Below are 23,878 nucleotides of genomic sequence, written 5' to 3' on the forward strand. Positions count from 1 at the left end.
TACCTACTTACTGTGATTTATAAGATTTAATTTCACGGAACAAATTGAATGCAAGTTAGTAATTCGATTCGGACTGTTTACTGATAGAAAAGTATGTAGGTAATAATAATGAAAGTTAATTTGATTAAAATACTATCGTCTAAGTATCACCTTTCATAAAATTCTAAACAAGAAAAATGATAAAACAAATTTTCATATTAATGTCCTTTTATTATAGGTATTTAATTGATATATTTATAAAAGTGTAAATATAGGTACTTGATAATCTCTTTAGTCTTAAATTTTATAGGATTACAGTTTTCTTATAGACTAACTTAATTATATTTAAGGTTATTTACAATTATGTACACAGCCTTATGGACCATTATAAATTATTATAAGACAATGTTGTGACGATTTATTTACAAATTTAAGTACTTAATCTAGATATAAAATTAATTTGATACAAAAATATCTTGTTGTTTTATTCACAAAACCTAACCTATGAGATTCTAAATAGGAATCACTTATAAATATATTTGGCATTAACTTACAAAACTATTGTATAAATGCTGTAAATTCGTTTATATCGAATATATTATGTCTTAAATCTAATACATATTCAAAATATGAATTTATCTCAAGTGCATCTACAGTTATCAGTTATCACTTTCAATAAAAATGATATGATTTCTCTTATCAAAGCACCAAGTGAACGTCATGATAGACGACCACGACTTTATTAAAAAATAAAAATAAAAAAATTTACGGCAACGTTTTAAAAATGGAACAATACAATCATTTTTTCTTTATTGTGCCAATGAACGAACTGGCCAGTGTCACATTAAAAAAGTGACTTTTGAAATTTGAAATTTAGATGTCAGTGCCAATTTAAAAATTTTATAACATTCGGAATTTTAAATTTAGAATACTCAATACGTGAAAATTTTAAGCGAAACAAGCGAGTCCCAGTTCTATTCTGAACATTTGGTTGTTTCTCCCAACGTCTCTCACGGCTACATCGAGTAGAGGAAGTCTGTTCGGTTTATCCGTTTCGTATTGTACTATCGTCTTTGCCCAATCTTGCTGTTTGTGCTGTGGGAGAAATGTTTAGTGTATAAAAAAAATTGTTAATTAGTAATTATTGTGTACTAATAGGTATATCATGAATTTTACATTGCTGTCGCATTGGTTTCAGAAACTTTTTCCATTATTTTAAAATTCTGAAAATCCATTCCAAGCAGGTTCTAAAATTTATAACTCTACATTTACTCATGAATTTACTTATACTAAAGACCTTTAGATTAATGAGTATCTTATCTAGGTAACCCAGGACGGAGCAACTCAAACAAACCCCTAAAAACCAGTCTAGCCAGAATTGTCAAAGAACTGAACCATCTTCTCAAAAAAGTTCTTCTTATATGGATTTTTTGTATAATCCAACTCACCTGACATTCATCCAACAGGGCGGTATATCTCAACCGATTGTTCGCTTTAGGTAATATCTCGGCGTCATTAAAAGCCAATAATTTGAGGCCATGTTTATAATTCCTTGTTTCTGGATCGTAATAACCGACTGTGTTCTTGCAGTGTAGCGTTACGTTTTGTACCGCGCTCACTGAGAGCAGTTGGAGGTATGTGAGTTGGCTGTGGTCAGCTTTGTAAGAGATCTGGGGAAAATTTTGTTGCTTCGTAATTTGGCAAGAATATACAATACAATACAATACAATACAATACAATACAATACAATACAATACAATACAATACAATACAATACAAAACAATACAATACAATACAATACAAAAAAGATTTATTCCAATGTACAATGAGAGATGAAATATGGCAAGAGAAAGAATGAGATAGGAGAAACAAAAAAGATGGTTGGTATGGTGAAGAGTTTATATGGAAAAAACGTCAAACAGATTGATTTGGGTATAGCAAATGTCAGTGGGAAGAATGGAGCTAGAGCTAGAGAAAGAATTTTTGATATGGTTTTAGGCTTTTTGTAGTTTATCGTGTAAAAGAAATGTTTCTTGAAAATAAATAAATAAAGATTCTGTATAAATTGGTGTAAAATAACAACAAAGACAGGATAAAATAAAGTACTAATATAAAACCATGACCATCTTTGAGTTAATGATGAAGAATCTTTTTTCAATTGAAGTTTATTTGCAATTAATACACCACCAAAACGTTATTACTCTTACCGTAAAGCCATCTTCCATTTCGCTCAACCAAGCTTCATTTCTACCATGATGTGTTATTTCTTTAGACTCAATAGGTTTGGGGAACACACAACTAGCGCCGGTTTCCATATCACAATGGACGAGGATCGCGTCGTTGGTGTCACCCGCATTGGGGTCGATCCAATATTGACCTACAGGGAAAGAAAAATGTTTTCTTTTGAAATAAAAAGAGATGAAAATTAAATTAAGATGAGATTTTGAAAGGGGTCTATTCAATGTTTTATTAATCCTGATGTTTCAAAAAGATGAGCTACTGTCGCTCACGCGAGTAGTGAGCCAATAATCGCGTTTACATGCATTAATATGACTTCAATTTCTTAATCTCTAAAATACGCCTAAAAAGCGACTCTGAGTCTTCCATACGCTATTTATTTACACATGAGTTCTTCTGATGTTCTGAACACCCAGAATTGTTATTGTTTACTTACTGATATAAAACGATTTTGGTCAATTTTGGCCGCCATTAGAGATTACAAAATATGAGCAGAAAAATACAACAAAAAACACAAAAAAAGATTAGTAGTACAAAACACAAGACTAGATTTTCTTCAATAATAAACATTCTTACCACTGCTAAATTCAGGGTGATGATATTTAATATCCCCACAAGTCTTCGCAGGTGCTTCTTTACTTCCATCAGGTCGTAAGAACTTATCGAGAGACACTTTGAGCCTTTCATACGCTTTCATGACTATTTGCTTCCTTTCAGCGAGAGGTAGGTCGTCTTTGAAGAATCGTGGTGGTATGTTCGGGTCGTCGCCTAGTGGGTCTGGTCCTTTCATTTGACCTGGAAAATTTTTGTTAATTGGGGGTATTTTTAGAATATGCAAAGAATTTAGTTAAATATTCTTTAAAATATTCTTCAGTATAAACAGTGTAGTAACAGAAACTTGGAACTCCTCTATTCAGAACAAACATTGAAATGAAATTATGGGTAAATCATCGACCACATTATGTAGCTGGAATATTTAATATTTTTATTTTATATTTGCATGCAGTTTATAATCAGAGTCATGAAAATCTGTTGTTGATTTTTTTAAATCATCAATAAAAAAAACTGATTACTTCAGTATTTCCAAAATTGTAGAGAAGTTACCTTGTTGTAACATAGCAGCAATAGCAGCGGCGTCATAAGCAAGTCCCTCTCCAGGAGGCCCTGGAGGGCCAGGAGGTCCCGCAGGCCCTGGAGTTCCGTGTCGTCCTGGCTCACCGGGAGGTCCCCGGGCCCCAGTGGGTCCCTGTGATCCTTGAGGACCTGGACTGCCATCTCTACCGGGTGGTCCTAGAAATAGATATTTTTAGTTTGTTGAGTCTGAGTTGAGTGATCTTTACACAAAGTTTTCAATTCAAAAAAATCAAATTCGTATGTACTGTCAATATTGGTTGGCTTTTGTATGAATTTAAAATTGTTCCAGGTGTATGTATGAATGTAAAAGCAGTTTCGTGTTACAATAAATCAATTAATGTCTATCGTGCTTCATGGGTTTCGTCATTGCTACTTAACACGTTGTGATCGAATAAATCTTTTTTTCTCCGATCAAATTTGCGTGCGGACAAAGATGCATTGAGACCAAATTTTTAAAGCTTTACTTTAAAAACAGTCCTTAACATTTTCAGGCAAATTTAAATTACTCTACAGCAATTTTCACATTATTTTTTGTGGCCAACAATCAATCGGCTGCTTTTAAATCTCTCTACATATCAACTCACCGCGACTCCCCGCATCCCCATCCTTCCCCGGCGGCCCCATGGCCCCGGGCAGCCCGCGGTCCCCGGCCCGCCCCGGCGCGCCGACCATCCCGGGCAAGCCGGGCAGCCCCGCGTGCCCCTTGGCCCCGTCCGCCCCCGCTTCGCCCCGCTCACCCTTCGCCCCGTCGAACCCGGGGGGACCTTGCTTGCCCGATGGACCTGGTAATAGTAAATGTGCATTTAGGTTTTTGAAAATATTTTAAATAAAATAAACTCGATTCTGCGTCATACGACGGCCTGACCACTATAAAGACTACTCACTTTAAAGCTATTAAAATAAATAAATAAATTAATATTGAGAAAAAAATATCGATACGACAAAATGCAAAAGATTGGACTGCTGAATAAGTAACACATTTATTTAAATTTAAAGCATTTTAAAATTAAAAATTAAACTAAACAAAATTATGTTAAATCGGACTACCAATTAACAACTTGAAATATAGGCCATGACAAAACCTTTTTTCGATAGATGATTTTTTTTTTTATTTTATTGTAACAATTAAATATATTATGCTTACCTGGAGGTCCTTCAATTCCAGGTGGTCCCGATTCTCCTCTTGGTCCTCTTTCACCACTGGGACCGGGTGGGCCACCAGGGCCAGGAGGTCCCTTTAAAACAAAAAGAACAATTGCTCAAAATTACCCCACATAAACAAAATATTAACAAAAACAAAATAGCATTAATCTCACTCATGAAACACAAGTTTTTAACTGAAGCGCTTTCAAAATATGTGCATAGGTTGCATTTAAATTGTGGCAGTTTTTTTTTTCAAATATAACTTATTACCTGTAATCCAGGTGGTCCTGATGGTCCAGATTGTCCCGGTTGTCCTGTTGGTCCTTTATCTCCAGGTCTGCCGGGTATACCAGGTTGACCGAGTTTTCCAGGACGACCTTCTGGTCCAGGTTCACCCATTGGACCTGGTGGTCCTTGAAGACCAGGGCTTCCAATTGGTCCAGGAGCACCGTCAGCACCTGGTTTTCCAGGAGACCCGCTTTCACCCTAAATGATAAATAATGTCAATAAAGATAAATAAAAACCTCAATAACATATTAAACAACATACTAAAAAAACTGATATGAAATTTATTCTAAGTTATGAACCATCCACCATAATATAATAAATACAGGTAATAGACAATCCGAAAATACACGTTTAGGTAAATCGTGTATACTGTATATATATATATATATATATATATATATATATATATATATATATATATATAGGTATATATGTTAATATTTAAGCTGTTTGCCAAAGCAAACAGCTTAAATAGGACTTCAATAATAAAAATAAAAAGGACTTCAATAATAACAATAAATAAAATTCTTCAAATGTGCCTACATATTATGCACGTATGAGGATTACTAAATTATCGTGAATTACATATTTTCGCAACTTCATGAATAGATACATTTTAAACTAAGATTTACCTGTACACCTCGCAATCCCTGTGGCCCTGGTGGCCCTGTAAGTCCAGGTAATCCTGTCGGTCCTCGTTCACCACTAGGTCCAACTGGCCCAATTGGTCCAATTGGTCCCATTTCTCCCTCACTGCCCCTTTCTCCCTTAGCTCCTTCAGGTCCCTGGGGTCCTGTAAGTCCCATTGGACCTGGAGCGCCAGGTCTTCCAGAGTCACCTGTAGAACCTTTAGCACCGGGAATACCGGGATTTCCAGCTGGTCCGGAGCTTCCTTGAGGACCCTATAACATTATTTTATAATAGTCAATAGAAAAAGAAAAATAATATTTAAAATAGGGAAAGATTTATTTTCAAAAACTTTATTTATTTGCCAGTTAATCTGCTTAACACTTGTTTGTCGTCTATTTTCGTATATTATTTGACATTTATAATAACAAATGCTGGAAAGAACTGTAGCTGTAATATGTAACTACATGTTTTTACAACTTAAGATGGTGTATGTAGTATATATGAAGCATATATGTTAGCGCGTTTAATTTAAAGATAAAATTATATTTTAAAAGTAAATCAATTGATGAACTTAATTAATTATTTTAATAATAATCAAATGGATAAAAGTATTAATAATCATTTAATTATCAGATAATAATAATATTACAAGTTATATTCAAAATAACGATCAAAACAACACAAATAACACCTGCGCTGACTCACACAGTCACGCCACTCGAATAGTTGTTTTGATCGTCCTATAAATAACGGTCGTTTGCAGTTGCGAGTCTTTCTTGTACCGACTTTGGTCGAGTCAAGATGTCTAAAAAGTATTATATCAGTATTTAATTACGTAATACAACCACGCTTTAACATCAGAAGTAGAAGATGAACCAGCCCTTACTCGGAATCCTGACAGGCTGGCACAAATTCTTCCATCATACTACGTGACAGTGTGCAACTGTCACTGTCACCATCATGACAGTAAACCACTGTAGACTTCAATCTACGAAAAATTGGATTGAATTGACTTCAAGTAAACAAGGATGAAGGAACTCGCACAATGTGTGTTTTCTTGTGCGTTGTGTGAAGTAAATGTTTGTGGTGTGGAATATTGTAACGGTAATGTAGTTCATCAATATTATAATGTGATGTGCAATCCGGGCGGTAGTCCAGGATATTTGAGCCTTTAATTGTGGTAAGCGAACGACGTGCTTATGTCACAAATAATAAGTTTTTGATCCCAGGGCATTTGAATCCAATGTGTTATGTGGTGCCTTCGCGCCCAGTGTAAGCTATTGTGGTGGTAAATTATTATTTTTCTGTATTTTGACGATTGAAAAGCGCTTCTAAGTGAAGTCCAGTTGAATAAATCAATATTTGAGTTTGAGTTCAACATGTGGATGTGATGGTGTTCTATAAGGTCAGTTTGGCCGAGCGGTTATGTTTGTGTTATAATACATTATGTTTTGACATCACGAGATAAATTACCGTACTCATTTCAAATGAACGTACGAGAACGTTTTGTGTTATTGTTTTACTATGGCCAAGCCGGATATAACTTGTGTTTTAACTTTTAATTATGTTCCAGGACTTATGGTTATCACTTGAGAGTTGAGATACAGATGAGATACAGAAGCCGCTGTTCGCAGCTGGAAAAACTCGTTGAGCTATCGAATCCTATGTAACTCACAACAATACTCGACAATGATTGCTATGAAGCGAAAAGTACAAGCAATTGCTAGACTACTATTGTGTCCTATGTACGTGTAAGAATAGTACCAAAGCCAAATTTAGATGGCCGTGTTAGCGGTAATGGAAACTAATTATGATAACCGAATGCCACTTGTCTGTACGGGTCTTCTGTGACTAAGTCTGACAACTGGGCAGATAATAATACAATCGAATGCCACTTGTCTGTACGGGTCTTCTGTGACTTAGTCTTACAACTGGGCAAATAATATAATCGGATGCCACTTGTCTGTTCGGGTCTTCTGTGACTTAGGCTGGCAACTGGGCAGATAATAGAATTGAATGCCACTTGTCTGTACGGGTTTTCTGTGACTTAGTCTTACAACTGGGCGGAAAATAATAATAACCTGATTGTCACTTGTCAGTATGGATCCAGACAGTGGTTTAGCCTGACAACTGGACAAATAAACAAATAATTTGAATATAATGTACTACTTAAAACAAGTCGGAATGTCACCAGCTGAAGTGAATTATATCATTGATATTTTGAGTTTTGAATTACCGCTCAGAGCACGAGCTTTTTTTCAGAATGGCCGTGTTAGCGCGTTTAATTTAAAGATAAAATTATATTTTAAAAGTAAATCAATTGATGAACTTAATTAATTATTTTAATAATAATCAAATGGATAAAAGTATTAATAATCATTTAATTATCAGATAATAATAATATTACAAGTTATATTCAAAATAACGATCAAAACAACACAAATAACACCTGCGCTGACTCACACAGTCACGCCACTCGAATAGTTGTTTTGATCGTCCTATAAATAACGGTCGTTTGCAGTTGCGAGTCTTTCTTGTACCGACTTTGGTCGAGTCAAGATGTCTAAAAAGTATTATATCAGTATTTAATTACGTAATACAACCACGCTTTAACATATATTATATTATTACAAAAAAGAGACATCACTAGAAATAAAAACAATAAAAACGACTGTTTAAGAGATCACTACGAATAAACAAATGAATGTTATCAATACATCAACTGACCGCAGGCCCCAAGTCTCCAGGTCTACCAGGTAGTCCAGCTCGTCCTACATCCCCTTTCGGTCCAGCTTCTCCACGCGCTCCTTTAGCACCTGCTTGTCCAGGTAGACCTCTTTGTCCAGGTTCTCCGTGAACTCCTATAGTTTTGTACAATAGTAAATAATAATAAGTAAAATAAGTAGGTAGTTTTATGTTCATACGTTGAATTAATTTAGATTGTTGCATAATTTAATTTGATATTGTTTATTAATATGCCATCTAAACTATAAAGTTCTATAGAATTACTAGCGGTCCGCCCCGGCTTCGCCCGTGGTACATATGAAAAATAGATGTTGGCCGATTCTCAGACTTACCCGATATGCACAGAAAATTTCATGAGAATCGGTCCATCCGTTTCGGAGGAGTATGCAGACTAACATTGTGACACGAGAATTTTATATATAAGAAGATAATCTTCTATAAATCTTTTAAATGGTACTTTCTATTAAATTATTTTGTACTTAGTTCAGATATTTTATTTCTTATATTCTCAAAACATATCAACACATAAAAAATCATACCTGGATTACCCGGCGAGCCCTGTTGTCCCTTAGCGCCCGCATAACCTCTATCTCCCTTCAACCCAGGCATCCCTGTAAGCCCCGGGGGCCCCGCTAATCCCGGAGTTCCCTGCATCCCCGGCTGGCCCCTTTCCCCTGTAGATCCTGGCGCCCCGGGTTCACCCGGATGTCCAGGTGCTCCCGGTTCTCCCCTTTCTGCTGGCTCTCCAGGAGGTCCAGCTGGACCGATAGGTCCTTGCGGTCCTTGTTCTCCTTGCCGACCTGATGAAATAATATATGGATTATTAGAATTGTAAACTTAAAATGAACTCTTTTCACTTTTTCGGTACGCTTTAACACGTTCACTGCGGCACCTAAAATGCCAAACTTACCGTTGTTGCGGCATGTCTTCCATACTTCACATCGGCAAGTTCACCACTGTGCGTCATGAGCCATTTTTATCACATCGCACCTTCTGACTTTGAAGGTTAATAATTTCATGAAATTTCAAGATATTTCAAAAATTTTTTTTTCAGATAATAGTATATATAGTCTAGTATATACCGCATAAATAGCTTTTAGTTTGACCCAATAGTTTAAAAGATATGAGGGAAAATGTAAACCCCTGATTTTGTGAAAAATTATTTGCCATCCCGCACTGCGTTGATACGGCATGTTTACAGTAATAGCGATGGGAAACACTGTAAAACAAAACATCGATATCGATATAAATCAATTTTGTATATTTCAGTCTGTTTGTTAACAGATAACGAGATCGTCGATACAAAAAAAAAAACACTTATAAAACAAGGTACTTGATAGAGTACTATCAGGAAATTGTTCAGTAACTTTTGTTTTAATTTGTTAAGTAACTTTTGTTTTAATGTTTTATATTATTTTCACAACTGTCATCACATATTTTTTGCATTTATGCTACGAAATAAAAGAAAGTAAAAAAACTAAAGCCTTTATGGTATCATTGTCATTTAAAAATTTGATAACGACGCGTGGGGTCCTGGTGCATCACTATGCGAGACTGACACGCGGCGCGCTCGCAGTACAGTGCGGCATGAGGTGCTTGTCCATGGCAAAATATTTGACATGCCGCACACAAAAGAAACGGTTTCTTTTCTATGCGTGTGTCCAATATTTTGCCATACGATTTTTAAACGAAATTGAGTCCTACTTCAAACTGTGATCACAAAAATATATTTGTCTCTTTTCTAGTCATTGATTAACATATAAAAAACCTCGCCGCACCACGGTGAAAACTGCGATTTTGGGCGCCGCACTGTGGTGTAGTCGCTGATGGCCCGATACTGGACATGCCGCAGTGAACGTGTTAATTTAATGTCTAAATTAGATAGTAATAAATATAATAAATAAATAAATAAATAAATATTATAGGACATTATTACACAAATCGACCTAGTCCCACAGTAAGCTCAATTAAGGCTTGTGTTGTGGGTACTAGGCGACGATAAATATCATATTTAATAAATACATATATAGATAATAACACCCAGACCCAAGAACAAATAATTGAGTTCATCACACAAATATTTGCCCTGACCGGGGATCGAACCCGGGACCGTCGGCTCAGTAGGCAGTTACTTTACCACTGCGCCAACCGCGTCGTCGCAATATACCGAAAAACTTATGATTGTTTTCATAAAAACAATTATGATGAAATATTTAAAGTGTGTACTTTTTAATATTTTTAATAAACGAATAATTTTATAGCAGGGACACATTTAATCATTAAAACGTACCAGGTGGTCCTTCATTTCCTTGCGGTCCTGTAGATCCTCTTTCTCCTTTCTCTCCAGCTAAACCAGTCAAACCTCTTGGTCCAGGCATTCCCATAGGACCCATTGGCCCTTGATGACCTTTGGTACCCCGTTGACCTTCTGGACCCTAAAAGTGTATAAATAACCTTATTGTGAATAATAGGTTAGTACCTACAATTTTAATGATTAAAAGCAAATAAGTTGTTCCTTTGCATGTTTTAATTTACATTTACGGTGATTTTTTAAGAGTATCCATGATGGATAATAAATATAAAAAAACCATATATTTAAAAACAAATACGACTTACGAGTAAAAGAATTAAAATTTTGAAAAATTATAAAGAGTTCCTCTTAACTAAATTAATGCTTGTGAAAAACAAGAAAACCATCCTACCATAGGACCATCAGCTCCTTGCGCGCCAGCTTCGCCCTTTTCCCCTGGAGTTCCAGGTAATCCATTGGTACCCCTTTCTCCCGGGAAACCTCTTTCACCCCGGGGTCCAGCTTGTCCCGTTGCCCCGGGTGGTCCAGCAACACCAGCTTCTCCTTCCTTTCCGGGAGATCCTGGTACTCCGGCCGCTCCTGGCATACCCTATAATTATACACAGGTTAGTTTTTCATACATTGAAGAAGGCTAACATATTAATTAATTTTAAATAACTTTTGAATGTAATTTACGGCACCTCTAGTAAGAAATTGCGAAAGTAAAACTAATGTCAATCTTCTTATCCTGTTACAAAATTATTACATTTTTGAAAACTTTGGATGCACATTGCATATCGTAGGTTTTTAAATTAAAATCCGTTAAAATATCTAATTTATAAATGATGGAATTTAAAAATAAAAGCGCGGACAAAAACCCTAAATTTAGATATTATTAACTTATTTGACTAAGTATACACTTACAGGGAAACCTGTAGGTCCAGGAGGTCCGGCAGGTCCTCTATCACCAGTAGGGCCAACAGGCCCTGGAGCACCCTGCGCTCCTGGACTTCCATCACGACCGGCGTCTCCTTTTGGTCCTTGTACTCCAGGTGGACCTAACTCTCCATCTTTTCCTGGTTCTCCCTGTAATTTATTTGAATACGGATTGAATATACGTATATTGAAAGATATAATTTAAGTAATTTTGGTTTAACCGTACAAGGTGATTAAATTCATCTTATCATTTACTCATGTTATTTTAAATCTTTACAACATATTTTATGCCTTAAGTTAATTATATATGTATGATTGTATTAATCTAAGTACAATAATTACATTATTAAGAAAATAGATTAATGACAATTTGAATAATATTATAATAATCAATATTCTAAATTCAAACTTAATTTGATATCATCTGTATTTACTTATTACACTAATTACCTGCAATCCTCTCTCACCAGGGCTACCTATCAAACCAGGCGCGCCTTGTAAACCTTGCGGCCCTTGTTCACCCGGTCTACCATCAGCTCCAGGAATACCTCTTTCTCCAGGTGGTCCAGATTTTCCAGTTATTCCAGGTCTGCCCATCATGCCTCGTTGACCTGGTAAACCTTGAGGTCCAGGTCTTCCAGGGTCACCAGAACTTCCCTTGGTACCGGGGAGACCGACATTTCCTCGTTCTCCAGGTTGTCCCTTCAAGCCCATTGGTCCATCAGCTCCTGGTAATCCTCTCATACCCTGTGATCCTCTTTCTCCTTGAGGTCCAGTGTTACCGGCAGGTCCTCTTAAGCCTCTTTTACCACGTTTGCCTTCGGGTCCAACGACACCGGGTAAACCACGTGGTCCTTGTAAACCAGTTTCACCTCTGATACCCATTTCACCTTTAGTTCCTCGTTCACCAGGTTGACCCTTAAATAATAAATGGCTTGATGAACAATATTCAAAATCGCACGTAGTTACAGTAATTGTTTACTTATTGTATTTTTTTACTATAACTAACAAGTTTGTGTTGAAACGAATAAATCATCAACATCATGATTTGTATATCATGCTGAAGACATGTTACTGGTAAACATGTGTTGATATCTGATGTTTTTTTTTTTCTGAGCAAGTAATTTAAATATTGTATTCAATAGAAAATCATGCTAAAACATATTATACATACCGGCATGCCTTTAGCCCCCGGCATTCCAGGGTCACCAGCTACACCAGGTATACCCCTAGGTCCCGGGAAACCCTGTGGTCCAGCTGCTCCAGGTTGTCCTTGAACTCCCTTCTCACCAGGTATACCATCTCTACCAGCAAGACCGGATGGTCCAGCCTCGCCTGGTTGTCCAGGACGACCATTTTCACCCCGCGGTCCTTGGATACCTTGACTGCCTTTTGGTCCTTGAAGTCCTGTTTCTCCTTTTATGCCTGGTGAACCGGGAAATCCTGGAGATCCTGGCTTTCCAACGTTGCCCTGGAAATAGAATAATTAAAGTGTAGTTTTAATATGACGACTTCATTTATTGTGAAAAATTTTAACTAGCTAGCAAGTTGGTGACTAATATTGTATTTAATTAATACAAAAAATATTTTACTATTAAAATGACTAATATATTTAAAACTAGCTTCCGCCCGAGACTCCGTCCGCACGGATGTCGGTCTTCGCGTGGATGGTTTATTTCTCCATTTTGAGTAACTCTGACAATAACATCTTATAATTAATATCTATTGGACTCAAATACGGCTAGGCCTATAATAATACCCAACGTGTGTTCGCTGTTCTACAGAACAACGTCTATGGATAAAACTGAAAAATTAAGATTATTTTTTTTCTTCGTATTCTTTCAGGATAAAAAGTATCCTATTTTACGCCCAGGATAATAAGGTATAATTATACCAAGTTTCATCGAAATCGAACCGTTAGTTTTCACGTGATGTCTTCACATACAGACAGACAGACCAAAATTTTTTTAATCACATATTTGGGTTTGGTATCGATCCAGTAACACCCCCTGCTATTTATTTTTTCAATATTTTCAATGAACAGAATTGACCCTTCTACAGATTTATTATATGTATAGATAGATAATAACATGTCTCCCCGTAAACATGTCGCGATAAATAAAATAGAATTGATTGATCGCGTTTAAAAACGTTAAAAATGATTTTATTTCTAAATAAAATACTTATGTAAAGTCGAACGCAGCTCATAATAAAAATACTTACAATAAGTCCAGGTGGTCCAGGCATTCCATCAGCTCCACGCATTCCGGGTGTTCCGGGTGGACCTTCACGACCGCGTTCACCTCGAGGGCCAATTGGGCCCTATTACAATAACAATTAAGCACCATTAAATTCGTACATAGTAAACAGAATAATTGAAATCATAAAAAATTATGGCAGTGATCTATAGCAACCGTTGTTCATAGTAGTAATGGTATAAGAAAAAATTTTGAGTGCATGTTTATGAACAAGTTCGGCAGTTATAACTTGTATCTGAGAATAAAAATAAAAATATAAAATAAGTACAGAGAAATAATTAAATAAATTAAGTAAGTAATTGGTCAGTTCGTGTGAATAATCAATATAAATTCTCAAGCCCTGCCCTGCGGCAAAAACTGCCCATTTTGATATTTTTTCATATCTTTTAAATATTTTTTATTGGAATTTATTTTATTAGACTGCTTTCTACTCTTTGTACTAAAATTTAAGAAAAATAAACCGGCAAACTTATTTTTATCAACTGTCCATATTTTACTTCCCATATTTTTTTTATCTGCTCATAATAATAACTCAATTAATATTTAAAGAACATCACAAATTTTAGTTCTCCATATAAACCAACATACCGCAGGTCCAGGAGGTCCCATTTGTCCAGGCAATCCCGTTGGCCCTTTTTCACCAGGCAACCCCTGATCACCCTTAGCCCCGTCTTTACCATCGAACCCCCTGTGACCCTTCAAACCCTGTATACCGGGAACACCTGGTGACCCTCTTGCTCCCGGTTGTCCTGCTGTTCCTTGTGGCCCTGGTTCACCATCTTCTCCTGGGGTACCCTTTAATTGGACATAAAAAGAAATATAAATTATGCGTTTTTGTTTTCACAGCGATAATTGCAAAGGATTGGCAAAACAATAATAAAAAGTTTTTATGTCTTAATAATCACCAAAGTTAATCGAACAACTATTGTCTATGATTGTTTAGACTTAAAAGAATCCATTAAAAATTGAATTAGGAAGATACATAGCTGATATTCAAAGAATTTAACAAACAATACAATTAATATTAACAATTTTCCTAACTAACTTATGCGATATAAATTATTAACATATTTTATCATCACTATTCAAACTAAACTATGCAAAATATAATAAATTAAAACACAAACAACTCTCATCACATTTATATAAAACTTTTAGCAAACTTACGTCTTTCCCCGGTAACCCAGGCGACCCCCTCTCCCCGGGCGGTCCCTGCGGCCCGCTAGGGCCGGGCTCACCGGGCTCCCCACGCGGGCCCTGGAACCCTTGCGGCCCGGGCGGGCCTTGCGGACCTAAGGTGTTGAATTAATAGTGATAAAACAAACTTTTTTTTACTAAAATGTTTCGATTGTACTATAAAATCACTATAATAGGTACCTACGTTTTGAAAATAACCAAATGAGTGCCAGTATATTATGCTTACATACGATGCTTGCATGTTTTTTTGGAAATGTTCAAAGTAGCTTTGTACCACTGCGAATATACATATCTCGAAGCATATCACACATGTTTCTATTTCTTTTTTACATGATGGATTATTTAGCTCATGATGTTCTCCTTATTTATAGATATTAGATAGAGATTATATGTATATTAGATAGACGTCACAAAACTACAAGTAAATTATGCGTTTGTCTCCAAAATAACCTTTAAATTAATTCCATTAAATACCTGGTATTCCTCTAACGCCAGGAGAACCGACAGACGCCTGCATATAGTGGTAGGGGTCGAAAGCTGCGCCCTTGTCACCTCCAGCTGTAGCCGCTAGTTGAGCTAAGTAAGCATTGACCTAAAATATGTTTCCAAAAGTTAGGTGCAACGAAATAAATAATTAATAAAATATAGGTAAAGAGAAATGGCAAGATTAATCAGAAATAGTTCAGATTACAAATTACCTATAGAAAGTTAATCCAATTTAGATCGATAGAATGAAACAATGTACTTATAATGCCGTGATAAAATATTTTTTTTTAATTAAGCAGTAAAGCGAACCTTACTACAAAAATTTACAAAAAGCATCAGATTTAAGTGCGAGTTAAACTACCAACCTAATCCGTAACAAATTTTTTTTCCAGTAATATTATAGCTGTTTATTATTTAAAGCTATAGAATATATCACTCACATCAGGCATCGGTCCAACAGGTCCCGGTATACCCGGTGCTCCAGGCACCCCATTGACTCCAGGAGTTCCAGGTGGTCCCGGGGGTCCGTCGTCCCCTGGGGACCCCGTGACACCCGCACTGGTGTCGTCGGTTGGGCGATTATTGTAGGACGGGAAGGAGTTGATGGTGCTAAAAATGGTAACAAAATAGTGATGCTAATTACGTTATTCAAAAGTTATGCGAATATACCACTTAGCGAAATAAAAAACAAGTACAAGTTCGAAATATGATAATTTTCCTATGTCAAAATCGGTGAGATTGAATGTTATTCGTGAGTAAAGCAAAGCAAAAGGCCACACTTAATTTTAAAATAAATAATAAAAGGCAAATACCTAAGTTACCGGATCATTATGCGAATTCCAGTGAACTTATTATGATAACACCGTGGACATCCAAGAAGGAACGTATCAACTTGAACAATACGCCCATTTAGTGGACAATACGTAATTGATAAAACAAAGGGATATTAATTTAATGGTTATACGGTATCGGACCACCACCAGACCACCAGGCAGGAGGATATCTCGGATATATAAGCAGTTCACAAGTTAACTCGTCATTCTCACACCAGCTCTCTATAGTTAAGGTCATAGATTAAGTAAAAATTGTAATTTATTTAAATAAATTATTTTTTTTAAAAGTAATCTTGACCGAGTTATTTTTACTCGTGTGTCACACATATAAATGCAGTGCAGATTTTTATGAAATATATCGAGATTGACTGATTGAATTATCCAAATCCAAAATATTTGTTTTGTATTAGAAATTAACTTTATAAGCGAAACCGGACCTAATAAGAGAAGCATTGCATTGATATTTTACTCAATGCCTAATACTAAATTACAAATTTCCCACCTAAAAAATAGTGAATTAAAGTACTCTTATTTTAAAACACTTACCAGATAGACAAGCAGGCAGCACAGAGCAATTGACTCTTCCTCCAAAACACTGACAAAGAGTACAATTATCTCTCTTCCACGTATCTCCATCAGACCACGATCTTCCGACATCTATACACTTCACTGGCGGAGCTGAAAACAAATTATTTATAAAACAATTCCTTTCTGGAGATGATAAAGCAATGAAAATGATGTGAATAAGCATGGGAATGAATAGACAATCACCTCGATTTACTTGCTGCAAAGGTCTTCTAAGTCTACGCTGATCTATGAATGAAATGAAAATAAATTATGTAGGTATGTGGATAATTATAATTAATACTTGATAATTAACGTACCTAACTATTAACTTAATTAGTTGATTGCGATTTTATATAATAGTATGTTTGATTTATTCCTATTTTACCCAATTTAGCATGACATGACATGATTAATTTATGAAAGCCAATTTGTAAAATTAATTTTACCTGCAGTAGAGCCCCTGAAATCTCGTTCAGCAAGAACTGCTGAAAATTAAAGAAAATTTTCATTTGGTCCTTCCTTAGTAAACCAAATTACCGATATACCGATTGATTTTTTATTTATAAATACACAAAATTATAGAATCACTTTACCAGTACATTTTTTTTTTAAGTTTATATGCGTTTGTAAATAATTTAGGATAATTTTAACCATTGTCATTGTGACACAAATAATATAAAACACACACTCACACATTCTTCAAATTATGAATTTTATAAATACGTTATTAAAACATACCATTTTCATCCTCCCCAAAAGGGTTATAATCGTCGTAGTTGATAAGATCTGGTTCCTGTGCTTGCGGCAGTTCCACTTCATCCCTGGATACCTCAGCTAGCTCCTTACTGACCACTGGCACGGCCAGCAGAGCCAGGCAAATCACTCCGGCTCGCCACATACTGCCTAAAATAGACGCTCTTTTTCATTTAAGTATTTTTTGTCACTAACTTTTGAGAGCTTTTTCAATTACCAAGTTTGAATCATACTGTATATTGATCAAATATTCAAAATAAGAGAGCTATAAACGTAATTATTATTTAATAATTACTTCTTAAAAGTAATTAATCCTTATATATTTATAAACAGCTCTTAATTACACGACAAATTGGATTGCGTTTAAAATAGCATATAAAAGCGCTCTAGCTTTACAAACTAATTGCCCTGTATGTTCACAAATCCCTCGGTAGTTGTTCAATTCCATTAATGATGTTCAAATGTTTTAATAATTCTCACATATCTTACATGTGTTGCATGAAAGGGCAGCAATGCAAAACTGACTACATTGTATAGAATGTGTTTAAATTATTTATGCCTAAATAGGGCATCAACAGTCAAGATCGCACCGTCCTATATTCCCTTACCAATAAACGATCTGGGATTCTATGAATATGGCCCAGTAACCTTTTTTAGTGTGGACATCTGTTTCTATAGAGATGACAGTCTCAATTGGCGCCTATTGTAATTAATTTTAGCTCATTTCTGAACAATTGTGTTAATGGCTTGTTTTCACACTTTCACTAATAGAAACGACCGACCGTGAACCAAACATGATATGGCTTTGATTCGATTACCTTTGTCACAATAAACAGATAACGGAAATTCAACATAAATCAATCTCATAAATTGTCCCCAAAGAGATCCGATTTTATTGCTTTGTAGTTTATATCCTGTTTACGATTAACCGACGAATACCTACCTATACTAGCAGAAAATCCTTAGAAGATAAATTTGCAAATAACACTGAAAATTGCGCGTTAAGTTTAATATAAAGGTATAGGTACTGATAAAGGTCTGTATTAAGCCCTAGGCCGATTTTACTGCACATTAACTTGCCAGAATGGAAATTGGATAAGCCAAATCCCATTTAATACGTGCGGATACGCTTTGAAGATAGAGGCATTCAAAATGACCTGGTAAATTTGTAATGTTTACTATTTATATTATGCGAATTGTCTTCTTGCATGTAACAAAGATGCTCTTTTATAAGTCCATGGGAATTTCATTTGAATAATAAATATATATATACACTCACCGGCACGGAATCTTGGCCACTTACAAATTTGCCGATAAAAAAAGTTTGAAGTGTTTTTCACGATTTTTTTGTATGCAGATATGTTAACATATTATTTGTTTAATTTTGTGGTAAGAAATCATTAAGTTTGAGAATAATCTTTTACCACTTTTTAAGAGTTACTCGAAATTTGTGATTTGTGCGGTTAAGCCGAAGTTACGAATTGTTCGTTTTAAACTTTTTTCGATATCGTTTATGACGTTTTAAGATATTGTTATTGTTGTACTGTAGTCAATGATCATAACAAACAATAAAAAATGCCGTTAACATCTGAACAACCTGCTCAGGCCATCACAATGTTAGACCAATGACTGCCGCAACGTAAAGTACCTAATGTTCAGTACATACCACGTTCAGCGGTGCACTATGCATGGAGAAGATACCAGGAGACTGGTAGCTACACGTGCAGACCAGGAAATGAAGGCATGAGGTGCACATCAGCTCGAGAAGACCCGTTTATTGTTCAAGAGATACTCAGAAATGGCTTTCTGACAGTTTTTGAGATACACCACCGGCTCTAAAACACCAGGATAATAAATGTGAGTGAGCAATCGGTGAGAAGACTAATGAAGGAAGTTAATTTGAAGGTTTGCAGACCAGCACGCCATCCAGAACTCCTCAGACATCACAGAGAAGCACGTCTTCGTTTTGCACAAGATCATGAAAATTAGACCCACAGCCAGTGCGCTCGTGTGGTGTTCACAGATAACTGCTAAGGCACTTTACGAGCTTCTGATAGCCAAGAGTCAGTATAGAGGAGACGAGAAGAGAGGTTTTCACCCATCACCACACTCAAACTGCGATTTTTCATGGAGGGTCAATAATGGTATGGGGAGGTATAAGTTCCGATGCTCGCACGGAGTTAGTTATCGTAGATAATGCCTTAAATTTGATCAGGTACATTGAGGAAATTCTCCAGGAACATGTTCAGCCCTATTACAGGTTTATCAGTGAAGAAAATTTGTTACTAATACACTATAACGCACGTTCGCGTGTCGTACGATGCGTATAAGAGTACCTTCAAGAGGTTATTATTGAAAAATTGGAGTGGCCAGCTCGTAGCCCGGACCTTAATCCAATAGAATACATCTGGGACATGCTTAAAAGAAACATTAAGTTCGATTCCAACCCAGCACCAATGTTAGATGAGCTTAGAAATACAGCTGGGGCCGTTTGGTACACTATAGCTCAAGTGGACATCAAAAATGTCTTCTAGAGTATGCCAGACTGGATGCAAACAGTGTTTAAGGAAAGAGAAGGAATCACCCTATATTAAAAGGTTCAATTTTTTTTTATGGAAACGTTCTTTCTAATTTTTGTGCATTTTTTAAGAAATCATTTAAATTTCACAGGAAAAGCGTAAATTCTTGTTTAATTCATATCTACGCGGTAGTACTTCTTATAAACTTCCAATTATTACTAAAAGTTAGTAAAAACATTAAATTAACTAGTTTTGATTAAATTTTTATTGAATTTTGTAGTAGAAAAGAAATAGTGTTATTTTACCCAAAAATTTGCAGTGGCCAAGATTCCGTGCCGGTGAGAATTTCGTCAACCCAAAACCTTTATATAAAGTTCAAACCAATGTAATGATTCTTAATATCATAGTATGTGATTCATGTTGCGACAGGTTTCGACATGCTTTTGTTCGTAAAACGATCATTTTTGTTTAATTTAAATTGGAAAGTAATGTGAACACTGCTGCTCGTCATTATTGTTAAAGATTCAAGTTGAAATGGATCAGAAACGTAAAAGACCTCTTTATAACGAATTTTAGACCAACCTAACCTCAACATAACGAACCTCAGTTCAACGAATTACTTGATATAACGAATATTTATTTGTTCCCTTCAGATTTGTTATATCGAGGTTGCACTGTATATATATATATATATCAATATTCATGTTTATGGATATTTAAGAATCGAAACAGAATAAGTTTTGTTCTTTCTATGTATTTATATTTTTAAAAGTTGATGAAAATGGAGTAAATTACTCCATTTTCATAGCATGCATGCAGTTTCTAGAAATATCGTATTTCTTATAACATTTGAATCTAATAAAAACTTAACGTCGAACAAAACACTAGTATTAAAAATGTAAGTGAGAGATAAAGACTAGGTATAGGTACTAGCTTTTCGCTCGCGTATTCAAATGAAATTCCCATGGACTTATAAAAGCGCATCTTTGTTACATGCAAGAAGACAATTCGCATAATATAAATAATAAACATTACAAATTTTTTACATGTTTTCAATTCCTGATTCAAGAATCAAAGTTGAAAATTACTGTTTTGCTCTTAAAACAAGATTTTAGATTCCAATAACTTCGTCTTATGAAGCTCTTTTCGTTTTTACAATAAGCAAATTGGATCTGAATCTTGGGAATTAAAAAGTTTGAATCACGATAGTTTGTAAATTTTTCTTTTCCCTTAGGTAGTAAGTACTACTTTACATACACGCAATATATGTAATATAGCAGATTATATTTTACTCAGAAGAACTAAGAATATCTCTATCTACCTCCTTTAAATTTAGGGAATTGTTTTAAGTTTATGACTGACCGCTTTCGACTTTTTCGACAAGTTTACTAAAATATTCATTTTTTTTAGTATGAAGCAAAAAATTTATTTAAATTGCTTTTGCACAATTACGATCGCTGTTAACATAGGTAACGTTATAGTTAAGTAATTTCGTTTCTTTCAAAACTTTCAATTAGAAAACTATAATATATAATATGCTTATAACTTACCTGAAATCCAAGTACGGGGTAGCGCGGCCCGCCCGCGCCGCTACGAATAGATGACCAGCCGCCGGGATAGCAAATAAATATGCGTGAACGCATGACCTACACGCACTGTGTTCGGGAATTCGGGGATTGACAACCTTTTGACTAGGATCTAAGAACAATAAAGGATATTATTTAGTAAAGAACTCTTGAAGGAATTTCATTTGGTAAGTCTGTAGTATCTACATTGTTCATAGAGCAGATAGAAATGAGATAACAAGACTGTCCTAGAAATTTCTCTTGTCCCTTGTCCTAGAAATGTCACTGTCCTCTTGTACTTGTTTGTTGCCTACCTTCATATATAATTAACTTTTCCCTGAAATTAATTCAACAAAAAAAATTATCTTGTTGTCTTCAATAAATGTCAAAAAAGCCGTAACTAAGTCCTTTGCCAACATCATAAAAAATTATTCAGCGGTTAAGTTACCAAGCAGATAAAATTAGGTATCTACTTTCGCATTTGAAATACTAGTGAAATTAGCTCAACCTGATAAATTCAAAATTAAAATACCTACTGCATTTAAAGAGACAAGGATATCCAGATGACACAGTGCGAAGTGTGTTTATTTGTGTATCTTTGAGGTTGCAACGGTACGACTAGAAGGTATGAATTTGGCCAGAGATATTATAGTTATGGGGCTAGCGCGTTATGTAGCCTATTTTTATTTTTTCCTTCCTATGGAAATCCCCTTTCGACTACGTGAAGTCGAGGGCAAAAAGAGAGTTCCTACTTTAAGTTTATGTAAGGTGTCAGGGTATATCTAGGTAACCAATAGGTTTAAAATTCCTCTCATTCGATATCTAGGCCGCGATCTAAGCAATGTGAATCTAGTGCGATAGTTGCGATCATAACGCACCAATTCTTAGAGTAAACTTTTTAATTTACGGGTCAAACATAGCACGCGCCTACATATTAGGCACACGTAGAGTAATAAAAATTTAGGTGTAGGTTTTTTTTGGACAATGTGTCATTAAAATTCGATACCTAGTCAGCTGATAGTATAGACTATGTTTCATCTGATGATGGGAACAATAACAGAATACTCAAATAAAAGCACGGTCGAACATAAGCCGCGCCGTCTAAATTCTTATGTTTAGTTTTTTAGACGTTCGTTAACAATTGTCCTAAGAAGTCGTAAGAAAAGAAAGAAGATTCTGGAATAAGGGATATGTTTGTGACATCTGTTATCGATTCCCATTTTTTGGATTAAACCTAGAATCTCCATTGCTCATATACATTAGGTATCAAGGAGACTGTTAACCACTACCTTAATTAATATACAATATATTTGTTAGAGGCAATTTGTTCAATTTGAAATTAAATAAAACAATTCTGGCGCCTTCAGCAGTTACGCTTGATCAGGCTGTCAGTTAAATCTTATTTCTGGAACGCATATAACGCCGCTGACATAGAATAACTGGCAAAGTATAACAAGTATGCCCAGGTAGTGCCCGTCATAAATTATTGAAAATTATTAATAAATTATAATGCTGAATCTGATTGAGTTTTCTTTTCTTCATACTAGGTACATTAAATTACAACAATTCTTTTATTTGCAACCTGCATTTTGAAATATAATCAGAGCAGTCGTTCAATAATGTATAACATAATATATTTTTTTACAGTAGATACAACCCAGAATAAGCACGATGTCATTGTCATCATTCATGAGTCTCGAGATTTCGTTTTAAAAAAATAATCATCATTATACAGCTTCGTATATTGCCCCGCATATAAATTGTCTATTTCGTTCTACTCTGTGGATGAAACACAACGTTCGGCATCTTTATTGAGAGAAATGTCTTCGTTACAGATTTGATTCTATTGTCATAATATGACGTACCTACCGCATATTTGCGTGCACAATATTTAGTGGGAGGTGGGAACTCGTATGCAAAGCTCTGCTTTTATGGTAACAATCATTGGTGAGTTTAAGTATAGAAAAATAAAAATATCAGAGCTTATATTTTTCCCGCTCTTAATATACCCAAAGTTATCACAGGCTATTTGAAGAGTTATTTATTTTTTAATGCCTACAAACGTATAAATGGTTTACGAAGTGTACTTTATCATAATTATGTCGTATCACTTGAGTTTGTGTTATATTTTTAATGGAGTATTTTATGTAGCTGTACGGCTACCAACAAATATTAATCGTTATTTCTTAATAAAATTTAATAGGAAATCATATCTAAAATATTCATAGATTCTTGCTACTTGCAAGCAGCTCGTAAAAAGCTCTTATTCGCTTGTCCCTACCATAAAAGCTCACCATAATTTTACTAAGCGTAACA

General features: G+C 35.3%; 1 pseudogene across 1 annotated transcript; it reads right to left on the reverse strand.

Annotated features, from left to right (window-relative positions):
- Positions 1–139: 139 nt before the first annotated feature.
- On the reverse strand, positions 140–21,606 carry LOC149488590 (uncharacterized; annotated as a pseudogene). The gene is made up of 26 exons (XR_016315591.1): positions 21,548–21,606; positions 17,464–17,628; positions 17,172–17,210; positions 16,930–16,971; positions 16,705–16,836; positions 15,766–15,934; positions 15,314–15,431; positions 14,810–14,934; positions 14,231–14,437; positions 13,608–13,706; positions 12,559–12,855; positions 11,835–12,302; positions 11,373–11,534; positions 10,861–11,058; positions 10,449–10,593; positions 8,698–8,958; positions 8,141–8,274; positions 5,416–5,685; positions 4,766–4,981; positions 4,497–4,587; positions 3,937–4,134; positions 3,323–3,508; positions 2,795–3,013; positions 2,188–2,357; positions 1,428–1,649; positions 140–1,074 (listed from the first exon to the last, which is right to left on the reverse strand). The product of XR_016315591.1 is annotated as an uncharacterized LOC149488590 (transcript).
- Between the last annotated feature and the right edge of the window lie 2,272 nt (positions 21,607–23,878).

The sequence above is a fragment of the Colias philodice genome, chromosome 5, assembly GCF_061535455.1.
Source record: "Colias philodice isolate Cphi_HAF_F1 chromosome 5, ilColPhil1 Martin Lab GWU primary, whole genome shotgun sequence".
Lineage (NCBI taxonomy): Eukaryota > Metazoa > Arthropoda > Insecta > Lepidoptera > Pieridae > Colias > Colias philodice.